General features: G+C 37.2%; 1 protein-coding gene across 8 annotated transcripts in view; it reads right to left on the bottom strand.

The window, feature by feature from the left end:
- Positions 1 to 24486, bottom strand: part of LOC122876885 (protocadherin-9) — a 198772-nt gene that overhangs the window by 144916 nt on the left and 29370 nt on the right. The window lies entirely within an intron of this gene.

The following is a 24486-nucleotide window of genomic DNA, read 5'->3' as shown; positions in this document are numbered from 1 at the left end:
GTTCTTAAAGATGAACACAATTAACAGGCACAAATGCAATATGGTGACTACTGTCATTTAAAACAGGTAGAGACACACTTTATATCGGCAGTCGTTACTTTGAAACTAAAGCAAAGCTGGTAGAGTGTGCCATTTGTGAGGCTGTTTACCTCATACAGTGAAAATATCATTGACCAACAACATAAATGAAAGTGAGTGTATGACAAATTGACTAATATCATCACGGCTTCAAAATGTACTGTTAAGGTGAATCAAAACCTCCCTAATACAGTCAAAACAAATATAGATATTTTAAATTTCATAAACATTGGAATCATTTCTGAGATGTATTAGACTGTATTACATAGGACAGGTGTTGCTTTTTTCTGTTTACTCAGTGAAAAATGTATGGGTTTTTTTGTGCCCAACATGCAGTCCTCTTCCCTATTGTCATGTGCCGATTTCGTCCCCCCGGAAAAAGAAATGCATGACAATGAACAAATTACACTTGTGAACAGAGCAGAATATCAAACAAATTAAATGTGTCTCTATGGAGTTGTGTAATTATTTATTAACCATGCTATTTCATTTGTAGGGTGTTATTTTAGTTATACAACTAGGATAGTTATTCTTGACATATCCCACTGCTGTATGAGCAAATTAAACATTGAAAACATTATCTACATATCAGAAATTTCCAAAATCTTGGCAGGGCAGGTCCCCAAAGATATTTTGCAGAATGGCTAAATCCTCCCTTGGGTCATTTGTGATGTTACTTCTGCAGTCAGTGGGGTTGCATTCACTGGACATAAAACATTCATATTTAAATACCACAGTTTGGACACAAACTTGTCACCTAAAAACAAAATACAATATTAGGATCATAATAACCATAATAACGGTTAACTAGATGTGACACCTTTATGCATTTATAGAACCAGTCCTACCATTCCATTCCCTTAACCATATTAGTTGTACTTTGTAACATTTCTTTAACACAGCAGCTTACGTTTTCCACACAGCAGTACTGTCTAACTACAGTTTTGCTAGCATTTAGCTAGCGGGTAACATTAGCTTTTAGCTAACGTTTTGGAGCTGCTTTATCTTATAGCTAAATTTAATCTAACGTTTTTAAGATAATGCTAGCTTAGCTAACATTAGCTAAAACTAACGATAGTCCTCCATATAGTGATAGGTATAAAGGCAAATGCTTATTTATGCAATTTAAGTAGATAAGAATAAGAACAAGTAAATATTTTATTTTAAATCGAACACAAGCTAAAATTGTAAAGCAAAAATGTTATAACTGCCATAAAAGTATGGACCATTCAGCTTAATGTTACAAAGATACTAACGTTATCTATTTAAGTTAGTTAAATCAGAATTTGCTTACCAAGATCACTGTGCAGAGGTCAGTGAGCACTGCTGGCTCTGCAATGAAGTAGCGTTAATGTCTGTGGTGTGTGTGATGGAGGAAATAGTGTACTGCTTTGAATGGATTGATATAAAGGATGGGAAAGAATAATTAGGGCTTGTCCATTTAAGTCACATACTGTAGGTGGGACGTTGTCATTCTCCAAACCAGCGACCATGAGCACACAAGGCAAGTGAAGGCGCATTTTTAAGCAGTTGGTCTACATAACTTCATACCATTTTCAATAGTGCATTATTTATACACTTATTTTATTATGGCACGATTAAGGCCTATTGGTATGATGGAAAGCATGGTAAAACCGAAAATGCTATCTATTACTGTATTGTACTTTTTGTTCAAAAAACATTAGAATAGCAGTCAGTCGTGATTATGTTGGAAACCCAAACAGTCCACCAGTGAATTTCAAAACATCAACACTTTGAACTTTGAATATACAACTGAACATAATAACTCAATTTGTCTATGTTAAAATCAGCATTCTATTTCTAAAATGTGCTAAGACCATTTTAACAAGAAACTTTTCTCATGACAGTGTCCCTCACAAATTTGTCCAATTATTGGAGAAAGATGAGGGAAATAGGTGAAAGAAGGGTAGCGCAATACTCAGAACCTTTATCTCATTATGCATCATCTTAATAGGTTCCACTTGTCTGTCACTCTAATTAATGGCAGTCCTTCTCCATAAACCGCCCAGAATGTGAGATTATTTATTAGTACCTAGCCATTTATCAGCAGTGTGATAAGTGACAGAGAGTGGGGAAGTGAGAGTTGGCAACATTATAATTGATCATTTTTCACTCTGCAATGTCAGAGTGATCGTGGTAAATCCTTGGTTGCAGTGTGTGATACTGTCAATGCTGACAACAAAAATAAGGTGCATGAATAAAATAGATTATTGAGATTGACTGAGTGCTGGCAGTGACATGAGGTTTCAATACATGTTCCATTAACTGAAATGGCAAAAGTAGAACATTTTGGATCGAAATGTTGCAGCAAAAGATAAACAGATAATTGAAGTTAAGGGAGCACAAAGAAATGAGGAGTCTCTTGCCTTTATATTTTCTGCTTTATACAACACTTGTGGTGCGCACATCTTTACCTGAAATTAGCATTAAAATTGATATTTAGACTTCCTAATTTGTACTGTCAGGCAATTAAATGTATAAATGTATTTTCTGACCTGTATTATAGTGTATTATATTTTTTGCTTAGTACTTCTATTCCTGTGTGCACTGACGTGATAGTGAGCTGCTGTAGCAAAAGAGTTTCCTCTCGGGGATCAATAAAGTATTTCTGATTCTGAAAAACAAATAAAATGTAAGGTTCTGTCCCAAGACAAACTGGTAAATGGTAAATAGTGGTGTAAGTGATTTGCTTTCCAATTTAATTGAACCAGTAGAGAGGCTGAAGAAACTGAGGGTGGCATGACTGATGGAGAGTCCCACATTGAAAGTATTCCAGAAATTTGCAATGCTGTTGAGAGGACAGTTGCATGACAAATGGAGACCAAAATGAGAGCAACATTAAACCAGAAATGCATCATAATGCAGTCTTAACAGCTACCAACTAACTTTTGGTAATTTTGTGGCTAGAGGCACGTTGCACAAATATGCTGCAGTGGAATGGGGTTGAGGATTACATTTTTAGTTGGTGTCGGTGGGACTGGCATCCATCATGACCAGTTACATCACAACATCACAGTCTGGACAAAAAAAGCCTCTCCCAAAAAGAAACTGATCTTCTTGTGTGAGAGATGCAGCATCATGACAAGTAAATATATAGTAACACATTTGCTTACTGTGTTGTTCATGTCACAGAGAAATGTATAAGAAAAAGAACCACTCAGGACCGATAGTGGACCGCAGGGATAGTTTGACAACACAAAGGGGCCTCTTATTTCCTGACATCTTCAGAAGGTTCTGACACTTCCACGGCACTCATTTCACACATCATGGTACACAATCTTTGCTGGATGACAAATCATTCACACCACAAACACATCTGTACATATATTACGTACAAACAAGAAATTCCACATTTTTGGATAAGATCTGTTCTAAGTATAGGTGTGATTAGCTGAGCAACACAAGCTTAAATCCACCAGAAAACCCTTGCACCTACATTTTTATATTTGCTCAGCCTGTGCAGGGTTAGTGGGGGTCTGGAGCCTATTCTACCATGCACTGGGCAAGAGACAGGGTACACACTGAGAAGGCTGTCATTCTGTTACAAGGCTAGTACTTATCAACAGACAATTTTATTCATGTCTATGGGCAATTGAGAGTTTGCAGTTTACCTAAACTGCAAGTTGTTGAACTGTGGTAGGAATGTGGAGCACATGAAATGCACTTGGATTCAAACGCAAAACCCCCTTTGCTGTGAAATGCCAGTTCTAAACACTGAACCGTCCTACGTACTACCTACCTTGACTTTAACCAGTCAAGTTCATAGTGAGTCACCGAAATACCAAATGGGTATGAGTAGGAAAACACTCAACCATGTGGCTTTGTCAGCACAAAGCTCAGCTATGTGCCATCATGAAATTAAAGCCCTGGGTGTATTTGCCAAACAGCTTCTAGTTCTACTACCTCTGTATCCAAAAAGTATTTTCCACAGATGAGTACATCTAAAAAGTCAAGCATTTGTATTGTAGCACTGGAGGTGTTGTTAGCTGTTTGATCAGGAGGGATGCACCTGTGGAGGTTAAATACACTTACTGTAAGTTGCTTTGGGAAAAAGCATCTGCCAAATGAAAGTATATGTAAAGTATAGTTATAGGTCTTACAATACTATAGTAGCTGTTCAGTTAAAAAGTTCATCTGTCACAAACCACATTGGATCACATTGGTAACCCTGAAGAATATAAGCTTTTATGACCAACATGTAAAGGTAAGAATAACAACATACTGCTGAAAGTCTCCATGGACCTGTAAAGCTACTCTATTGAACTTGTCTATATGCTGTGGGTGGAGAAGATGAGTTTCATTAGGGGGATGAAACACACTTTAATCAGCTTTCCCATTAGTCTAGCCCTGCCAAGCCTTCCCAGTCACAACAGACCTTTAGTTCTCCTTTAGCATGCTTCCTTCATCACATCATTACATCACAAGACAACATTCATTTCTCAACAAGTGTTTGTGTGTGTGTGTGTGTGTGTACTGCTAAGAAATTACATGTTTATCTTGTGACTAGTGGTAAGACTCAAGAGGGATACAATACTTTGCATGTTTTGTGGAGACTCATTCAGGCAGCGCTGTGATCATTAATTATTTATTTAGCCATTAATTTATTAAGTCATCACATTAATATTAATTATTAATTAATTAATATTAAGTAACACTATTAGTATTAGTTATGATGTCAAATTTTAATTACAAAAAACTTTTTTCATAAAATGGATGTAAGGTTGGCAAATTGTAAACTGGCAAATGTAGAGCAAACTGAGTACAGTCATTTGAACAGATGATATATAACAATGACCATATTCCACTTAGAGTAGTGTTGATAGTTAACACTTACAGCACAGTAAAATCAATCACAGCATCATCCAGCTTGTCTCTGGAAATTGCTCAGTATGGGTTAATATATTATGGCTATAATCGCCCTGCACTGGCATGGCTTTCTCCTTCTTAACAGCCTGCTGACTTACAGTCGGAGCTGTGGTAATGCAAATGAGCCCATAAAGTGGTCCTGTGTGGGGAATCTCCCTCTGGACATCAGACAGAGATCAGCTGAGCAGCGTTGTCTCTTATTCCACAATCCAATCCCTACATCATACCAAATAATTTGGGGGTGTATAACAGGGGTGGGGGTGGAGGATTGTGCAGTTTTGATGCAAGGAAAGGCAAAGTGAGCAATGAAAAAGAAAAATGAATGGAGGGAAGGAAATTGGTGATGATTAGAAAATGAGAGTGCACAAGAGGGTGCTACTAACTTATTTATATTAAGCTGTTGAGATGGCTGGGCAAGAAAATCTGTGATTATTATTCTTTGATTTGCAAAGCCATGGCGTGATTGGCCCTGCCTTTGGTGGCGGCATTAAACTTTATGTTTATGGGTCCCAGTGTTAAGCCCATTTCCACGCTCCCCATTCCACACACTAAGAATTGACATTCCATTTAAGTTGACGACAGTGAGGAGGGTATTTTATGACAGAAATGTAATGGAAATGCATACAGCTGGTATTGCAGTAAAAAAAAATGTCACCCAATTACAAGGACATCTTTGCGTAGTTGCAGAGTAAAGAGGATATGCATGATGCACATCTGCTTTGTTCAGAAAGAACAAAGGAAGAAGAATTCATCTCAGCCCTGCGCCCCTCCACTCCCTCTGCTGTATTAAAACACATACAAAGAGAATATTCTCAAATGAAAAGCCTACTGTGTGTATGTGTGTACGTGCCGACAAAAATTAATATAGAGATTTGATATGATAATTAATTACACAAGTTTAAATGTGCCCCTGCTACATGTAAATTAACACAGACACACTATCTAAAGTGTGTTCAGAGAGGGGGGAAAAATAAATGTAATACTGTGGATTGTTAACATGGTTATTCAATGAAGGTGCTTTGTGAGCGAATGGAAAACAAATTAGGTTAAAGTCTTGTGACAAGATAAATAAAACCTTGATCAATTAAGAGGTTGAAAACGACGGCAGTCCAGCACTCAATGGGGGCAGTCTTGCTGTTACAGTTTCATTCTTGAGACCCAGAGAAGCATTGATTCTCCCTGGCACCCCGTCCTTGTCATTACAGTCGATGCTGAGGCCAGCCCAAACCATTCTCAACAACCACTAATGGCTTCAAGGAATTCAGCCGGACATGTGGCAGAATTGTAATAAGCAGATTTTATGAATTTGGAGTGCAGGGACGAGAAGGCAGAATGCAGCAGCTTGTCCAGAGAACACAGTGAATGCATTAACAAAACAATTCTCTGCTATTACTGCACAGTTGAAATTACTTCTGTTCTAAGATGCTGAAATGAGATCGAGGGGATAGAGATGGCAGTTTTTCTGATGAAACAGGTTGCAATACTGAACAAACATTTCATCTGTTTCAAAAGCTGTTTCCTACCTATTAACTACCAAAACTAATATATTTATCTTCTTTTTTATTTTTTCTCCTCAGTGAGTTGAAGTGTAGGACTTCAAGTCACTGAGGGTCTGTCTCTGTGCTTCTGGCCTCAGAATAGTGTTACCCAGGGAGTTCTCCCGAAGGAGCCATGTACAAAAGGAGAAGAAAGTTGTTGCCGGGCAGTACTTTTCCCTGAGATCAGATGGGCTTCTAGTGGTCATTCTGTTGTGTACTTTTCTGACCTTCATTTTCTTTGCAGAAAGTAGTTTTTGCTCACTCCTCTTGAGCAAACAGTATCTTTTTGGATAGAAAAACTCTCTAGGTGTTGTCTGTTCGATAAAAAAATTCAATATTGAATCCACCATTTCTTTTATGTTATCTTACATTATCTTAAAATTATGTTTTTAAACTAGGTCTCTTTAGTAACCAGACTTATGCCATGGACATGAAAAAGATTTATTTCTAATTGACTAAATAAACATTTTGAACGATATCTGCTCTTTGGGTTCTGTGACACTAACATTGTCAGTGTTGAAAATCAGCTCAGACTTTACTTTTATCAAAAACATGTTCATTTCTTTAAAACCAAACCTTATATATCCTTCAAAACTAAAATTGTTAAAGTTTAACATAAACAATAAGGGAAGACGGGTGATCTTATGGAATCCACTGAGGGAGTGACAGAGTGACAGCTTTTTTATACAGCTCCACAACCATCCTTACACAACACAGACATTTTCTGTCTATCTCCTGTATGTCTCTATCTCCTTCTGTCTTTGTTTCTCCATCTAGTCAAAAGTTCTTTGTTCATTCTGGAACTGCTGCTCTGCTTCGAAAGCTTGGCGAATTGATGAAGCTGTTGCTGTAAAAGTGCTGCGTTTAAGTCAACTGAGCATTCCCCCTTGAGGCTGAGCAACGCTTTCACCCGCATAAGTCCAATTTACAAGGCTTATGCCTACCTTCAATCCCACTCTACCCCACCCTATTAAATCTAACACTGGACAATGAAGGGTAGAATAGTTGTAAGAATTTAAAGTAGCCTAAATCCATGGTATCCAATTTGTGAATATGGAAAATAAGGAAAAGGCTTTTGTCTGTCATACAGAATGAGCTATATAGAATGAGAGACATTATTCTCAAACCTCCTGCACTGAGTGCATTACATTACTTCCTACCTTCCTGATGGGGATTCTTATGTTCTTGAAAAATACTGACTCACAAGATTGAATCCTGTACAGCCTTCAGGTAGGACACAGTGTATATGTAAACTGAACTGCAACTTCTCATTTTCTGTGCCAACTTTGGACATTTTTAGCAACACCAGCAAGATTCCAGGGCTCCAAGGATGGCATTGTCGGTTCAACCCACTTTAATCCAGTTGGAAGTAAGGAGCAGCACAGCCTTTATGTGCAGCTGACGGGTTTTTAAACCCTTAACTAAACAGATAAGCTCACTAAATTGATCAAACATAAAAAGACTAATTGCATGCCACTTCTTGAAAATGTCTCACAATATTGCCTGTACTACCTACACATTACCCATTTTATAATAACCAGCTTAAGACAACATTATAAGTACATACATGGAACCAACGAAAAGACTGTGATCTGCCAGGGAGCCAAAATGTTCCACAATGTCCTGCAGGTTGTTCTGTCAAGTTAACAGCTGACCTGAAGAAAAAAGCAGCAGAAGTCTGTTTATCAGTGGCCTGCTGTGCCTGTGATTGTCCCTGTGACATAATATTATGTGTGTATTACTGGATGTTTAAATTGTTCTGCATGTCCTTTACAATCTTGTAGCCTTAATAAACAGAAGTGGATATTATTTTAGTCCCTGAACTCTATTAAATGTCCACTTATTGTATTTGTTTAAATTTACATATTCAAAAAAGTCGAGACCTCTGAGCCATGTGTGCTCCCACCAAACTTTCTGCCAAAACTTGTCACTCCCGTTACTTTTCTTCCCTGTCTCCCTCTCAAAGAATAACTGTATCAAATCATGAAATAATAATAATATCACTGTGAAATTTGCTACTGGAAGCAGTTGTTATGTTCTGCGGTTTTTCTTATCAGACACTAGTAGTCACAGTTGGGTGCCTAATATAAGGCTGGTGCCCACATGGCTCAGACAAAAGCCTAACCATAAGACACTGATAGTCAATTAAAATTTCATCAATTGGTTGAAAAGATTCATGGATGTGTGTCTGTCAGCATGTTGAATACTGTTTGAGTATGTTTATGTTTAAACATTAGAGAGTGTTACAGCTGACGGAGTGAGAAAATACCCATATTTGTCAGCACTTTTTAAGAATGTGGCACTGTTTCTTTATTGGTGCAGCCAATTTTTTTGTGGATTAAGCCTAAGTCATGATGGTCACGTATGATGTTGTTTCTTGGCACAAAAATGAGAATCCTGATCCATCCCTATGGTAGTAATGTAAACACTGGCACATTTTACTTTAGATAGTTCCTGAATATATATTTTTCTATTTGTCGAGGTAAGTGCATGAGATGGAGTGGGTGTGGTGGAGAACAGAGTGAAGTAGTTTCAATTCATACTCATTGATCAAAACATCCCTATTCCTGTAGATTTATACCAACAAAATAAACATGTTCTTCATTTGTACTATACAAGCTAAAATGATCAAGTATATTAAATGAAAATGAATGAAGAGAGTTAAGCATTGCCAATGGCCACGGCAAGCTAACAGTTATAATGTAGTCTACAGATGTTTCACTTTTCACTTTCACTAACACTGCGTATAATGTCTGTCTGTCATATTTTTTATACAAAGGGTCAGGTGGAATGATGTTCATCTGTGGGGTGGATTGTATTTATTCCTTTTTAATATCTTAAAATGAAACAGAGCACAAACTCAATAAAAAACTAGTTTTCTTCACCCCGCTCCTCATTCAGCTAAACTTCTCACTCTGCTCTGCACCACTTTGGTGGAACTAATGGGTAGTTTATAGTTTATATTTGAGTGGTTGTTGGTCTTCATAAAAGATATTGTCTGTATTTTAGTAAGCCGACTGCCTTATTACTTTCCATGTTTACCAGTGAGAAGGAAAATTGGATTGGATGTCTTGATAAAGTTTAGCAAAAGTTAAGTAATCCAGATTGGAAATATTGCTGTCATTTTGGGTTTGTATGTGCAAGGTTTTCTGTGTTGACATCAAGGTAAAGTTGGAGGAAGATGGAGGTGATGTATCATTTTTCCAAGTTGCAATTTTGAATTGCAGACTGAGCTGAATTTAGGTAACTCTCAATGGTCTGAACCAACTTGTTTCGGATGCAGCTATTTTTTCTAAACAAAATCAACACACACAAAAAAAAAAACATTCTTGTTGTTTGAGATGCATGGTGTGCTTACTGTTGTGCATTCAAATGAGACACGCAGGAGTTCATTATCCTTGCTGATGTAACTGTCTCTCTAAAGACTGCAGCTGTATCTGAACATAAGGTATTAGAGTTACAGTAAATCATTTGAGATGAAATGCTTCCGTTTTCTTTAGCTATGTCAACATCCACTTCATCTCAAATTGGAGGGTAAACATCTATGACCCTTATCTGTTCATAATCTTTGGTGCACCTTTAATTTCGAATCCACATTCTGAAATACCCTAAAAATCAGTTTTAAAGATGGTTTGTGTGCAGATACATAGTGTAATCAGTCATGAAATCTCTGAATACAAACTGTAGCTTATATTCTGATATTCTTTTCTATCTCTGTGGTTAAATTAGACCTCACATTTTATCTGTGTTGTTTGAGAATTTTTTAAGTTTTAAATCTATATTTATCATACATCTTTATCATAAAATGCATTCCCTTCCACACAGTGTTTCTCTTTCTGAATATGAATGTAATATATGATGTAAGTCAAATATAGTATAGCATAGTAAATTCAGTGAATGAGAGAATGCTTGCATATGAAACAGGTAACAGCTAGCTAGACAGTTTACAGACATTTACATGCAAACAATGCTTATTAGTCACAATGTGGTCACCCAGTAACCCAGTTTGCATGCATTGTTTGATAGCCATGTTACTTTATTTAGCTGGTTGAGATTCAATAAGATCCAACCTATATCAACTTAATATCAGATGAAAAATGTTGCAAACATTCTGTGATTCTGTGATATATTAATTGAATTGTTCTGATTGGATTTCTTCTGATCCTCCTTGAGATGGTTCTACTCCTTCATTGGAGTCCAGCTGTGTTTAACTAAACTGATTGGACTTGATTAGGAAAGGCACACACCTGTCTATATAAGACCTTACAGCTCACAGTGCATGTCAAAGCAAATGAGAATCATGAGGTCGAAGGAACTGCCCAAGGAGCTCAGAGACAGAATTGTGGCAAGGCACAGATCTGGCCAAGGTTACAAAAGAATTTCTGCAGCACTCAAGGTTCCTAAGAGCACAGTGGCCTCCATAATCCTTAAGTGGAAGAAGTTTGGGACGACTAGAACTCTTCCTAGACCTGGCCAACCAGCCAAACTGAGCAATCGTGCGGGAAGAGCCTTGGTGAGAGAGGTAAAGAAGAACCCAAAGATCACTGTGGCTGAGCTCCAGAGATGCAGTAGGGAGATGGGAGAAAGTTCCAGAAAGTCAACTATCACTGCAGCCCTCCACCAGTCGGGGCTTTATGGCAGAGTGGCCCGACGGAAGCCTCTCCTCAGTGCAAGACATATGAAAGCCTGCATAGAGTTTGCCAAAAAACACATGAAGGACTTCCCACTATGAGAAATAAGATCCTCTGGTCTGATGAGACCAAGATTGAACTTTTTGGTGTTAATTCTAAGCGGTTTGTGTGGAGAAAACCAGGCACTGCTCATCACCTGCCCAATACAATCCCAACAGTGAAACATGGTGATGGCAGCATCATGCTATGGGTGTGTTTTTCAGCTGCAGGGACAGGACGACTGGTTGCAATTGAAGGAAAGACGAATGCGGCCAAGTACAGAGGTATCGTAGAAGAAAACATCTTCCAGATTGCTCAGGACCTCAGATTGGGCTGAAGGTTCACCTTCCAACAAGACAATGACCCTAAGCACACAGCTAAAATAACAGAGTGGCTTCAGAACAACTGTGACCATTCTTGACTGGCCCAGCCAGAGCCCTAACCTAAACCCAATTGAGCATCTCTGGAGAGACTGAAAATGGCTGTCCACCAACGTTCACCATCCAACCTGGCAGAACTGGAAAGGATCTGCAAGGAAGAATGGCAGAGGATCCCCAAATCCAGGTGTGAAAAACTTGTTGCATCATTCCCATGGAGACTCATGGCTGTACTAGCTCAAAAGGGTGCTTCTACTCAATACTGAGCAAAGGGTCTGAATACTTATGACCATGTGATATTTATCTATCTTTTTTAATAAATTTGCAAAAATTTCTACATTTCAGTTTTTTTCTGTCAAGATGGGGTGCTGAGAGTACATTAATGAGAAATAAAATGAACTTTTTTGAATTTAGCAAATGGCTGCAATGAAACAAAGTGACAAATTTAAAGGGGTCTGAATAATTTCCGTACCCACTGTATACTTAATTATGTCTCCACTATTTCACATTTTAATGCGGAAAAGCATAAATTATTATCATAACAGACATGCTGAAATTTAAACAATGAATAAACAGAAGATGATATAAGCTAGAACTAACATATGATGCAAAGTACTTTTCTAACCTTTAAAGCTTCTTTAAGGTATTAAAGGTTGTAATTTAACACTTATTTTTAACAAGTATCTTGTTAACCGCCCTCCATACCTAATTTACCGTAAATAAAACACTTTCTTGTATCAAAAGAGCATCTGCCAGCTTCATCTGTGGGTTGCAGGGAACCTTCTCCTCATGAATATGTAAATCATCTATGAACCTGAAAAAATCAACCTAAAGCCGAGGACTAAAACCAGCCAGTGATGAATCACAAAGCGATAAGAAATAATATTTCAGTGGATTCAAATGAGTCAACAGTAGGGCCACATGAGGTAATCCACAATTAATAACACAAAGACATTTGATATCTGTTCTGGTCAATCTATAATGTCAGGGAATTAGATGAAGTCAAGTGTGACAGCAAAGCTAATGGTCCAGATAGATTATCTCCAGGCTGATGTAGCTCTCAGACAAGCTAAAGTCAACTAACTCAATGGTTCCTGTCAGTACAAAGTTTACAGCTTGTGTAAACCTGTAGGATTTTGAAGATCTTGGGATATACAGGGAGAGATAGAAGTGAGAGAAAATATTTAGTAGGTGAGCAGTGCTGTAGATGACTGCATTGAGCATACAATTATCACTGTTGGTTTAAAAGGTTCAATTCATGGTTTGAAGAAAGATGCAAATATGTTTTTGGTTAACTTAGAACTGCAAAAGTTATTTGATGTTTCTGAAGTATGTTTTGGGAGGTGGGGTAGTGCTGCTAACTGCAACCAGTGATAAAACCAGTACTTCAGAAACATACTTTGTGTGTTACAACTTTATTTATGTACTAATAATTTTGGACTATGGTTAAAATTTAAATGGTGTCCACAACATCTTTCAAAAGATCTCTTTTTAGCTCCACACAGTGAACAGCCAGAATTGCTGGTCAGGAAAAATACAGTTGGATGTTTAACAGAGGTTCACTTGATATTGCAGTATTGATTCTGCGTCACAGACAAATTTCTTATGCCCTAAAGGTAACAAGAGAAAATAAAAGTGAAAGAAATCACATATCCAAGTTTCTGAGGCCTTTGGGAAGAAATTAAGTTCAGTTGGATTTTCAAGGGGCTGTTAGATGGACTGTTGGATGTGATTTTGCCATCAACCTTTCACTTGTTCCACCATCTGCTATTACAATAAATTCTAAAAGCTGCAGGTCTCTGGCTCTCCTTCTGTTCGGTGCCATAAAGCAGTTTTCTTTGTGTGATCCGGCATATTATCCATGAAATCCAGCCCTGGAGTGCAGCAATGCAACGTAGAAATGCAACGTAGAAAGCTGTAGAGGCTGCCAATCTTCTAATTGTACTATTATTTCATAATTTTTTGTAACAAGTCAGTAATGTGAAGTGGAGTATGTAGCACCTTTTGAACAATCAAATGTGATTTTCAACTTATTTTACATAATAATGCAGAGGAAATAAATAGATACAATGCAGAGACAAGATCTACCATATTTGTTTTTTCTAAACAAAAATGAATCAGCTCTTAACTGGTACACTTAAAACATCCATTGTGACTTTCAATCCAGGCAGGCCCAGTTCTACGAGGGTGCAAAAGCATGCACTGCACACTCAGTTTAATATTTTGCACCCTCTGTTGGGGACCGGAGTTTGAGGGTATGGGTGCCGTTCTGACTCATAAAGCAAAGTGTTCCTGAAAACGAACGACACACTGTATTCACTTACTACTGTTTACAACTTTTTCCAGGTTAGTGGGGATACATAGCTTCTCAAAACCAACTTGAATAAAACGTAGAAATGTTTCCTCAGAGCATAATGTTGTTTTGTTGTCACAGTTTTGTTGCTAAATGATATTAAAAACTAGCGGTAAATCACCTGTTTCATGTACCCTAAGGTGCCATCTATGTGCTGGGTTTTTCCTTTCCTTTAGCTAGCAAATAAGACCACTGACAGCATTGTTATTGTTAATATTTTGGCACAATGTTTAGTATACGTGAATCAACCTAGTCATATTTTCTTTGTAAATAGTGATGCAGGTCAAGTTGCTTCAGTTAAGGCTTCAGCTAAGGTTTTAATGGTATCTTAACCTAACTTTGGCCAAGAAAAAGCAAGGGCTGAGTTCTTAGTTAACTTGATATCACTAGCTTGTTATGTTTGCTTGAAGTCTAAGTTTCATACTGTGTTGAATGTGTTTAGAAAATGGACTCACCTGCTCATGTCTTCTCAAGTATCACCCTGGCTGGTGCTTATGCGTATTCATGTTTATGATAAAAAAATGTCTGTCAACAATAGCAAATTAGTGTAAAAGTATAAAAGCCAGAGGGAATGCTTGTATAATGTGTTTCAATGACATCATAGTGGTTATAGTGAGTGAAACTGTGATCTGAGATGGACATTGCAAAATGTGTTATGTATGTGGAATTGTTCATTAGCTTTTATTAGCTAAGACATATGATGCTTTTGCGGAACCATTGCAAATAAAGTAAATTGTTGCTGAAAAGGAACGACACGCTGTATTCGCTAACTGCTGTTTACAACTTTTTCCAGCTGTGTTCCAGCATAATCTGTTCATCTGAGACCACGCTCAGGACCCGTAACACCTACACTATTTTTCATTGTTGTTGCTGGCCCACACTGTAGCTACTAGTGCACCCCCACTAATTTCAGATACACTCTAAGTCATTTTGTTCTGGAACCGGGCCTGAATCTAGGAGAGAATAAAGTTTGTCTCAACAGTTTGTTACTGTGCATGACAGCAGTATGCACAGAGAGAGAACAAAGATTCATAAAAGAGCCTAGGAGTTTTAGACCTCTAATAGCGATATGGAGCTGTTTCTCTATGAGTGGGTGACACGGTGCACAGTCCTACCAATGGTGTCACTCTATTCCACTGATCTAAAGGTGGCGGTAACACCAAGATATGCAGCATTGTAAAAACAGGGAAGAAGCAAGCTAATAAACATGGATGTAAACAACTGCTGGATTAAAAATACTTTATATCAGCTTTGCAAATGTTTTATGAAGCAGGAAATGCACTCGACACAGGGATACACATTATGTGTTTTTGTGAGTAACACTGAGTGTAAACATAACTTTTGTTTGTTTGTTGTTTGTGAACACCAATTCCCTCCAAACTCCACATCCTAAGTTTTTATCACAGGCTTTCAGTTATAAAGTCTCAAACACAATCAGATATAACCCTGCTCACATTAGTATGACATCATCAGGGTTATTTTCTCAGACTTTAGAAAGCTTCCTTCAGAGCCACAGAGGACATTATAAAGTCTTCACAGGATGAGTAGTATTCCACATGACAAGTAAGCTGATTTCATGTGTAAAGTCAATGTATTGCCTCTTGACTAAACACACAGCAAGTGTGTCTCGTGTTATCAAAATGTTCTTATGTCCTCATTACGACCTGAAACCTCCAACAATTTCAGTTGGACCCAACCTGGAACTCAGTCCTAGACCAAGTTCTGATTGTGTTTGCTCCTTGGTTTCTCCAGGGGGTGGATCTGCCCACAGGCCTCTAATTTAGTTCTTTGCCTGTCTTATCGTATTGAAGAATCAAACAAAGCAAATAGAAAGCATTTTCCATGGGGATGTTATTTTAGCAGCAATACAAACAGAAACGACTTGCAGCCTCAAACTACATTTAAAATTTTAAGATAACTTGTCAGGCGTGATTACTGTTTGTATCACAACTCTATCCTTCAGAGTTACCATTTAAAAATATCGTCACTTATGTATTAGCTCTATATGAAGTTTGTGTTCACATTTGCTTAAGCATGGAGCCTTTTTATGCTGTTGAAAATTTGTTGTACTTACTCTTTATTTTTCAAGCATTACAGTGATTTTGCAGTCAGTTTTTGTTTTCAGGTTTTATCACTCCACCTGAATGTGTGCAAGCCATAGAGTCGACCTTCATCATAGTCTACATATTGCAGGTACTTACACACACACTTCCAGAAGCTATAATAATGTGCAGATCTGCTGTAGTGATCACTGTCTCCCTCCTCAGAGATACTTAATGCCTAAATCTCTTTCTAACTGGCAGGGAATCACATAATTGGCTGTGGTCCATTTGCTCACCCGCGTGTGTGTCCTCTCACTAACAGCAGATTTTAATGAATCGGTTTTACAGTGATTAGAGCTTCTGGCTATAGGGGGGTCAGGGAGGGAGTGAGCGACTCTGACCACTGAGAGACGGCCAAGCATGTCTGTCGTCTGCGTGGTCTGAGCACAGTGTGATGGGCTTAATCAAAATCCTGCAGTTTTCTCTCTCCCTTGATAACTCTTTTGTCTGCTGTGTCGCTGCACCTTGCTATCTCTTTCTCAGAATGTGAGTTACCATCATTCTCCCTGCCTGCTCATGCACACACATACACACGCACCCTACAGTATATCTCTAGTTCCTCCTTGCCATAATGCTATTAGTCTCTACACATGGTAGAGATGTGACCCAAAATGTAACTCGAGGGGACTGAACTACAGGTGACTGAAGCAATTTAAAATTACTCTCACTCATGTCTGCCGTCTTTCCCAGCTTATCTTGTGCAACAGTTGTTGGGAATGTCAAAAAAAAACCCAAAAAATTTCTAATTCAACCATGCATGTGTTATTTTAACCATTTGAAATTTTGCAGTAACAGTGGATTTTGCAAATTCAATACCTCCAGCAAATGTCCTTTAATCTTTTTCATGATGTACATATCATAATGTGGTCTATGTCAGGCATTCCCTCTGGGAAACAGATCTACAACAGCTAAATGGGACCTCAATTTTCATTGTAATTGTAGCCAGAAAAATGTCTAAACATCCTTTCACAGCCAGATGTGTAATGTAACTAAGTACTTTTACTCAAGTACTTTATTTAAGTACAACTTTAAGGGTACTTGTACTTTGCTTAACTATTTCCATTTTATGCTACTTTATACTTCTACTCCACCGCATTTCAGAGGTAAATATTGTATTTTTCGCCCCACTACATTTATTTGACAACTATAGTTACTGGTTACTTTGTATATTAAGGTTATACATTCAAAATATATGATCATTTAATAAAATATGATGCATTTGTATGGATTTAACTACCAAACAGCGTATTAAGTAGATAAAATGCTGCATACACAGTAATGCATCCGTAATAAAAAACCATTAACATAATATCACTCTGACAGGGACCATTCTGCTGCCTAATTACTTCTGTTACATTTTGCTGCTAATGTTTCTGTATTTCTACTTTGGGTGATTTTGAAAGCAGGACTTTTACTTGCAGTGGGGTAATTTTACTTGAGAAAGTAATAGTTTTATCAGAATCAGAATCAGACTCAATACTAGTTTGCTTGGCGATTAATATGTGTCAAGATATAAAATTCTAGTAATGTGAAATTCAACAAAATAAAATGACAAAACCAATGCTTTCTTTTGATCTTTGAGATCCCTAAACAGGAGATACTTAAAATGCTAAAAACACAAATATGCACACATACAAATACCTTCACTGGCATCTGCTGGTTGATAAGCACGACTCATAGCCTGAAACCCAGCCTCTGTGGTGATACAAAGCGTGGCTCACAGCAGTGCACTGCAGAGCCAACTCCACTGATTTACCATGTCAACTTCCCTAATTCGCCATGTTCTCCATGTTGGCCAGACAATCCATGTAGACAGCTTCAAACCAACCACACTGACAGGAAAGGCAATGGCATTTGGGGGTTTGCCCAGTGCGTCTCTGGCTATGACACACCTGTCAATCAAATGGAAATACCACAATATGCAAGCCAGAGAGCTGTTGTGCTGGTGCTCCTGCCAAAAGAAGCCACGGATATAATTTCTTTGTCAGCATTGCAACCTACATCCCAAATTACTGATCCTACCAGTTTGTACTTTCTAGTATTATCTAATATTTTTATTATTATTCACTGGAAATACTGTTTTTTTTTTACATTTTCAAGGTTATAATATTTTCCATGCAAGAATCATTGTTACATATGAAAAGTGGATTCTAGCTGCAATTATTTAAATGTTCATGTTCAATGTTATTATGTCTGGTGTTTTCATACATTACTTATTAAAATAATTCTTTATGATAGTTTTTGTCAAAATCATTCACATATGCATGGATCAAAGGTATATAAGAGAAAAGGTGAACATTAAGGATCTAAAGATCTAAATCTATTATTGAATTATGTTTTGAAAGAAAAATTATATTGCCATGAATCATTCTGTGCAAAATTTAATATCAATGGTTGTTTTGTGTCGTATTTACTGCAGTAGAAAACATTGTTTGTGTCTGTGTCTCTGAAAATTCTGCTCCCATACACACTCACTCATGCACAACATTGTTTCCACTTGCTTAATCTCAATTAAATGTTCCATCTTTATTTGTTTTGGGCACTATTATAATGCCTTTATGCTCCGCTCTTTAAGAAATTGGTTCAGCGGAAGCCCAAATGTGCCATGAGTAGGGTTTGAAAAGCAAACAGTCTCACCTTTTTCGCCTTCACATGTATTATTTTCTGGTTTGTCAACTCATTACTGTTCTGAACAGTTTGGTCCAATCAATGCTCATTCTATCTACAGTATAACTGTAAGCATGTAGATGAAATATGTAAATGGTAAATGGACTAGAATTTAGATGCCACACTGTTAAAAAAATAATCTACTCAAAACTGGGGAAAAATCAATTTAGTGCTCCTTTAGTAGCAAAAACAAAGTATTCACACCCTCTATCATATGAATGATAAAGGACTGAAGCCTCCTTAAGATTTAAAAGATGATTATAATCTGCCTGGGTAGAGTGGAGTACAGAATTGAAGAAATAAGGTAAAATAATCAGTTGTTGCATTTGAAATGTATTCCTGTAAGTTATCTTTTACCTTAAAACGCTGCTAATTACAAATACATTCTATCCCTCTCTGGTATGTTCACAAATGCCATTGTCACATTGTCACTCATTACCTATATTTATATGTCTTGGCAGTTCTGATCACCGCCACATACTATGTTATACTACTGAATGATTCATTTTCTTTTAAACTGTCAAGCTATCAAAGGCAATTTTTTTTCTGGTCTTACAGCTGCAATAAAAGATGCGGAAACGAGATGGAAACCACCTCATGTCCTTAAATTAGATCAGTGGTTGTCTTTATTCTAGAGTCAACTTTTTTTTAGAACTGTCAATAACAAATGCAAATGATGTAAAAAGACAAACAGGAGAAATACATATACGAGTAGCAAACTTGTAAGATTGTGTTATCAGTCTCAGTGAAGCAAGAATGGTATGCTGTATTATATTGGATCCATTTATGCATGCATTCCAGCATTGTAGTTACAGTTTGAATGTAACACTTAAGAAACTATTTGTTTGACATACTGTATATAAACTATATTTGTTCTGTATTGACCATATTTGCCCATATATGCAATAGGAACACTTGATAAAGTGACACAGACAGCAGGGAAAGGGATAATAGTGGATGGTAAATATGGTAAAGTTTGATGAAAGCAATCTCAATATTGCTGTGATTATTATTTATTTTGTACTATTTGGTGAGACTTGCCAGTCATGGATAAAAGACTTTGCTTAATGGACTACACTGAGTTTTTGGGATATTACCTTGTTGGTCAACATCCTATTACATGATAACAAAACAAAAATTATCCATGTGCCCCAAGCATTGTTTGCTCCAGTGCTCATGCTTACACTCAGCATGCGCTAACGTTGACTGACTGTATAGCTGACTGAGGGGCTGAATGGGCTATGACTTTATTTACACCTACTATAAAAGTGTAATGTGCATCTGGGTATGCGGACAATGAACAATCTGATCATGCCCTTGCATTTATACATAGTACTTGAGGTCTGCATCTGTCGGCTTAGTAATTGGATCTTGTTTTTATGAGCGCTTTGCAAAATAAGGACAGCGCAGGAGAGGTGAAGAGGTGCCAAGTCTGTGTATTGTCGCATACATGGGCAGGTGTAGAGTCACAAGGGCTGTTGTTACTGCAGAGCCAAGACTTATTGCAGCAGGCCTTGTCCATAATGTGAGCCAAACCACTGTTAGAGGATTATTCTTTCTCTTTGCATATCAGTATGCATGTGTTGTTTACTGTATTGCTTTTTTAAAAGTGATATGCTGCATATTCAAAGAATATTAAACCCAAAGTCTAAAGCCACAAATGATGAGCTATCTTCTTTTGTTAAAACAAAACTCAAACATAAAACCATGACTGTTCCAGAACTATGACCATTTCTAAAATGTTAGGGTCAGCTGGTCATCATCCATCAACCACAAAGCAGCTCTTATTCCAATATGATTTAAACTTTGAGGACTGCTGTGCTTCCTACTCCTTCATCTTCTTCTACCACAATGCACTGTAAGTGGAGATAATGAGTGGCTCATATCGATCTTAAAGGTTGACAGTTAACTGAAATAAAAGCTGCTTCTTAAGTCATAGGAATGCTACATTTAGACTCTACGATTCTCTCAATAAGAGCTCATTAACTGTAAAAACTTCTTTTAGAATAGACATAAATATACTTTTTAATATTTGCTATTACACAAGAGATATTTCTTCAGCAATGTTATTTTTAAAAAGCACATACATTCTGGTTCATGCTTTAGGTTCATTACAAAATATTTTAAATAAGAAGTCAACAATAAATCTCAGTCTGTTGTCACAAATCTTGTCTTCGGCACGTTCCACAGTGCTCTATCAGAATGAGGGGTTGACATTAAAACCAATGACATTAAAGACAATGCAAGAACGTTACTCTGACAGTGAGAAAATAACCATCATGACAGTTTAGCAGAAAAAGGTCAGAATGACTGTTCACTCATTATGGAGCTCCAGAGGCAACTTTTTACTGTCACTTGTTAATAAGTGTCAAGGCAGTTACTGCCAATGGCTGTTACTTTTGACAAGGTGTGGGAGTATACTTCTCTCAGCAGCTTTTATCCAAAGTGGGAAATAATAAATTACAGTTACTGTAATTAAGTACCTTTTATGTTCTCATACGGGTTTCAGAAGTTGGAATCAGTTTTCAATTTTATGCAAGTATGTTTTGATAAATGTACTCCATTTTGGTATGACATTAATGGCAGAGTATACATATTATAGGCTCTCTATAAGCACTGTAATGGAAACCTTCCAATCACAGACAAACTTGTGAGTACTGGGTACCATGTAAGCATATATATTTACACAAGCTAACGTTTCCATAGTGTTTGATATATTTGATTCTCATACAGGCTACAATATAATCTGATGCAATTTATATGTATTCTTATCATTTTGAATCCAGAGTGGGGCAACAAAAATTGCAAAGTGCCTGTGGCTATTTCACTCATTCAGCTACAGTGCCAACTTTTTATGTAACCATGCGTAAAAGCCAACTCGTCGGTGTGTAAAAGCGCTTAGCGGTTAATACAGTGAGAAAGCATGCTACATACAGCTTTCTCTCTCTGTTCCACATGTCAGCGAGCACTGAACTTTAATTTACCGATGGTATTGATGTGTGTTTTAATTTTCAACTCTTTGTTATGTTCGTTTGTTTTGAGATGGGGGGGGAGGGTATTGCATTGTGTTTAATATGAAGTCAACGAAAATATAGATAAGTCTGGGGAGGGTCTCGCTTTTTATAAAAATGAAATATAAGATTCAGCCCCCCTCCCAACAATTTTCATACTGTCCCTATTCAAAAAAACTGTGCACTAACTGAACTACTTTTGACTTTCCTAAATGCATTTGGAAAGAAAAGTAATTGTACACTAAGTGCAAGATAAAAATCAAGACAGTAACAGCTCTTGTTGTATTTTAAAACTATATCCAACACAGTTCATTGGTCTGTTTTTTTAATAATAAAACAATAACCATTTTTTAGAACTTTATTCTACCTATGAATGTTTGTAAGATGATGAAATAACAACAAACAAGTTAATGAGTAGAAAAAGTGAATATAAAAAAATTGGCCTTATCAGCTCCTACACAAAATATTAACCACAATCCATAGTAATTTGTACAGAACAATAAACTAAGCTGTGGCTAGTGGCTAGCGGTGTGATGAACATATGTTAGCATCTTACACTTGAGCCAAATACAAATGCTGACAAATTAACAGTCCTGTTGTGTTTCAGTCGATTTGGACCAATTTACAAGTTTTTTCTCTGAATAATGTAATTCATTTAATCTGATTGTCATAAGGTTCCATTACTTTGTCCTCACAGGGTATCTGAACAAACAAAATAAAATTTTGGGTGTTTTATTTATCTTTTGTACACCTGTGAGGTTCCCGGTCAACAATGACAGGTCATCAGAAATGAATGGGTGAGACTGCAATTAGTGTATAAAATTGAGTTCAGGCACAGTCATTAGATGGACACAGACCCCCACATGCATGTGTGTTTGAGCACACGCACACCTCACTCCACTTCTTGGCTTCCATGGCAACCCCCACGGGAACCTTACCCCAATAGAATATTTTCCCCACGGGAACCACACCTGTTGGCAATTCTCACAAACAATGGCCACATTGTTTAAATAATATATTGAACTTTTCTCGCAGCTCTGGTACATAAAGCTGTTTTGAGGCCTTGCTCACAACAACAGATGTCAAAACACGCATTATGTGCCATAAATGCAGTGTATATATTTGCAAGGCATATGAACGTATTGTCCAACATGTAACCACCATTGATTGACAAAGTGAACATTTGAATGTTTTTGTTATTGTTAGTAATACTGTTATTGGTGCTGTTGTTCTTTAGTGTGTTCAGACATTAATTTTATAATATGGTAAAGTTTTCATGTGTAGTTTTGGGCCAATGTCCTTTATTTACCAATAAAATCATATCAGTCAGTTTTGACCGGGAACACAACAGACGCTATTTTGTGCCACTATTTAAACTTTGGAAATGCTTAAAAAAAAATGTCCTTGCTAAACTTTGACACAAAGTAGTCTGTGATAAATGGCACAATATGTTTCATCTGAGTATTTGTTATAGTCAAAATAATCCATACATTATGCTTTTTTTTTAAACTCAAAAACAAGTTGAATGAGCTCAGGTCAAAGAGGCGTACAGGCCATAAACAGCAAATAGAAGTTCAGAACTTGTAATGATCGAAAAAAAATCAATAAAAGATCTAACACAACATTAGGTGATAATACATGTTTTATTATGGATTTATAATCAGCTATAATGGGCCACAGTATTAATTACTCCTACATTTTATGCCACGCTCTCTTTCACAACTTAAATTTTAATGTTCAGCGATACCAAGGCAAATTCTTGAAGCTCTGCTGCAAATCTGTGGCATCTGTTGTTTCACAAGCCAGATAACTGATTTTCTTTTTTTATTTTGTCACCCCTCCCTCTCCCCACCTCTCTTTTTCCCCTGTGCACACACTCAATCGTCAGTGTTGACTGGCCAAGATAAGACATCAGCTGCGAGTCATCAGGCACAAAAAGGGCCTGCGGCACGCAGCTTTGCCTCGTCTTGACTCGCCTCACAGCGAGGGACACAGCTCTCCATCCCAGTAGCAATCGATGACACCTTGGTCACCTCGTATCCCAGCTCCCCCTCCTTCTCGCCGATCTCTTCCGCTAACATGTGTTCCAACTCGTGACTCACTCGTGTCTGTACTTGGCCGTGCATGTACAGAGACTTAGTGAATTAACTAAAGTGCAAACATGGAGTCACACAGACAGACACACAACCAAACAAACCATACCAAAGAAAGTCAGTTAAATGTTTGCTTGGGAATCAAAAAAATGTTTAAAGCCTCTTGGGTTTTCATGTTTACATTAGTGCCGTGATGTTGCCATATCCACTAAAATCACTCAGGACACATTTGAATGTTTACAGAGAGCTCGCATTAGTGTAGATGCTCAATTCTCTTATTCTCACAAGTTCTATGCCAACATTTCCACAGAGACCCTTTGGCAAGACTTCCATGGCGTTTAGAAATACAGTCAGAATCTTGTTGTTACTCAATATTAACATACAATAACTAGCAGTGAAAATTATATATTGATAATATTAGTAATATAAATATTGATATAAAAATATTTAGTATAAGTTCTTTTAAAGCATTACAGCATGACAAAATACTTAAAGAGAAAAAGGTGAATAAATTCTTTTTTACCCTACTGCTATGAATAATTAAGCCATAATTAATCAAGAAATTAAAACAAAATGTAATATGGAAATGTGAAATGGACACTACTGAATGGCAATACAAATGAACAATGAAAGTGAGAATCCCGAAAGCTAGCACCTCTGAAGTTCACAAATTAACACACCATATCTTGTTTGTTTAATCCATACAAAAA

The sequence above is a fragment of the Siniperca chuatsi genome, linkage group LG1, assembly GCF_020085105.1.
Source record: "Siniperca chuatsi isolate FFG_IHB_CAS linkage group LG1, ASM2008510v1, whole genome shotgun sequence".
Lineage (NCBI taxonomy): Eukaryota > Metazoa > Chordata > Actinopteri > Centrarchiformes > Sinipercidae > Siniperca > Siniperca chuatsi.
The sequence above is the reverse complement of the archived record's forward strand: the minus strand, read 5'-3'. Positions and strand labels throughout refer to the sequence as shown.